Source organism: Diaphorina citri, unplaced genomic scaffold, assembly GCF_000475195.1.
Source record: "Diaphorina citri unplaced genomic scaffold, Diaci psyllid genome assembly version 1.1 scaffold5699, whole genome shotgun sequence".
Lineage (NCBI taxonomy): Eukaryota > Metazoa > Arthropoda > Insecta > Hemiptera > Psyllidae > Diaphorina > Diaphorina citri.
In genome coordinates, this window is record NW_007383075.1 from 3088 (window position 1) to 5807 (window position 2720).

The 2720-nt window shown below is 35.8% G+C and overlaps 1 long non-coding RNA gene across 1 annotated transcript; it reads left to right on the forward strand.

Annotated features, from left to right (window-relative positions):
* The first annotated feature begins 1779 nt into the window (after positions 1-1779).
* On the forward strand, positions 1780-2294 carry LOC113472475. The gene is made up of 2 exons (XR_003394760.1): positions 1780-2083; positions 2264-2294. It is a non-coding gene; the product is annotated as an uncharacterized LOC113472475 (long non-coding RNA).
* The last annotated feature ends 426 nt before the right edge of the window (positions 2295-2720 follow it).

Below are 2720 nucleotides of genomic sequence, written 5' to 3' on the forward strand. Positions count from 1 at the left end.
TCAATGCTAAAGGATCTCAAAATTTGTCTTGAGCCTGGGGATGGGAACAGTTTAATTTCTACAGCTTCATATTGGTTGTTTAGGTACCACTTAAGTTATAATTTAGGAACCCCTGATTATGTTTTGTTATCAGATGATTTTTATCTAATTATTAGTTAGTAAATAACTAAATATAACATAATCAGGGGTTCCTAAATTATAACTTAAGTGGTACCTAAACATTGGTCAAATTTTAGATGTTTTCCAAGTCTCTCTAACAAATAATGAATAGGTACTTATATTAGGTCCATCCAACATCCAACACAACTTTGGTCTTTAAGTTCCTAGATGGCTAGATTCTTAATCTGTCTTTCCAGGGGTGTGGCAACTGGTCTCACCTCTATGTGTTTGGTAATTTGGTTTCAATTTTATTCAGGTTGTAGACAAATAGTTTTCTGTGTAGAATATTTGTGCGCTGCGCTGTAGGTAGATAAGTGTACATTAAATATTGACGAATTTTTATCGACAATCGACGTCTTCTTAAATTTTGCTGTTTAATTTCGTTCATGATGTTATAGAATATATTATGTAGACGTTATCGCCATTCAAGAAAACAAGGTACCCCGTATATCTTATACCTACCTATATGTAGGTACACGGGTGTTACCTACTGACTGCCGAAATATTAAACGGGGAAACTTCTATGTTGTAAAAACTGACGAAAATAAATTAAATTAATAATTATCCATGTAACTTGTTGTCATTTATTACTTCTAGTTAACTCCATATAGTTTATAGCAGAGGTGGCCACTAACCTTACCTTCGGGAGCCGCAATCCCATGAAGCCGATTCGGGGCGAGCCACGCCGCAGGCGAATCTTTGAAAATTTTGGCCAACAAAAATTCCGATATTCAGAAAAAAAAAAATTAGAGAGCCGCATAAGATATATTATGTTACATACCAATGAGTGCACTCCGAAAAAGCACGGGACGTCTCAGATGGTCACCCATTCAGATACCTACCAACTGTGAACGAACGTTGCTTAACTTTGGTGATCCGTGGGAAATTGATGTGAATGATCAGATATAATCACGTTTCAAGTTTTCAATCTTTTTTTTAAAGAGGTTTGGTGGAGGAAACTATAACTTCTAAGGTTTTGTCGTCCCGAAATCGAAGAGAGAAGGGAAACTGAATAGGAGAAAATTAGCCGATCCGAGAACGAACATTATCCGTTAAGGATAAAATCCGCTCCGGGCCGGAATCGAAGCACTACCAACTAAGCCAAGTAGGCTGGCTTTGCGATCTTTTTTTTTTTTTTTTTTTTTTAAGAGGTTTGACAGAGGGAACTGTAACTGCTATGGTCTTATCGTCCCGAAATCGAAGAGAGAAAGAAGACAGGATAGGAGAAAGCCAGCCGTTCCGAGAACGAACATTATCCTTTTCAATCTTTTTTTTTTTTTTTTAAGAGGTTTGGTAGAGGAAACTATAACTTCTAAGGTTTTGTCGTCCCGAAATCGAAGAGAGAAGGAAAACTGAATAGGAGAAAATTAGCCGATCCGAGAACGAACATTATCCGTTCAGGATAAAATCCGCTCCGGGCGGGAATCGAAGCACTACCAACTAAGCTAAATAGGCTGGCTTTGCGATCTTTTTTGCCAGCGGAAAGCTGCTGTCCCAATGTCCATAAAACGCCTGAACTTAAAAATGTACTGCACAAAGTATTATTCAAGTTTGAAGGCGCTAGATGTGAATACGATTGCTGTTTGTTTACGTTTTTCTTATCAGTGGAGATGTCTTTTGCTCTTGCTTTTGAAGAAGTGAAAGCTTTTTGAACTTTGTGGTGCTTTTCCATTCTTAAAATTTTGTGTTTAACCGTTGTAACTTTGTACCTAGCTTTTTGCCGTATTCAATAGGTATCTCAACTTTCCGCTCAGCAAATTTCAAAACTGTTATTGACCTGATTAGGATCCCACTTCCAAGAGTTCCAAGTTGTTCAAATCAGATATACTTTCTCGTACCTCGAAGACTCAAATCAGTGAAGAAGATTACGAAATAGTCCTTGTATGTCATCTCTGGTCCTATGTACAGAGATATCTTCGTGTTCGTGAGTAAATTATTTAACAAATTCCTTGAAAAAAAGTCGAGAAATATCTACAAACGTTTCGTCTGTGTTTAATTTTCCTTGTCCAAATTATGAATCCTTTAAACTCAGAGTAAATTTTTTGATAAAAAAAACCAGTCAGGAATTTTCCTGGTGTTTAGAAGTGGTGTTTTTTCTTTCCAGTGCCACCTTTGGATAACTGGATGACCCAAAATGGATTCTTTTCTACTGAATAACAACAAGTAAGTTTTGCATCATTCATTTTCTTATTTGAAATTTTCCTCCATTTCAAAGATCCTTATTTTAAGGTTATCTACCCAAAGATGTTTACATGTACAAAATAAAGGTAAAAAAGTGTTTTTAATTAAAGTTTTGAAAGAATAGTAGTACAATATTATTTAAGGTGTTTTAAATCCTTTTACATTGGAAAGTGTTACATACCTACTCTGCCACTTTTTGTGTGTTAAATTTGCTGTCAAAATCCATGTTGCAAAAAAACATCTAGGTACCTACCTACCTCCAACAACTAGTTACTTGGATTGCATGCTGATCAGTACAATACATACTGCACATACTTTATACCTAATACTTAATTGAACTTTATGGAAATTAAGACATTATTGAGATGCCAAGTATTGCG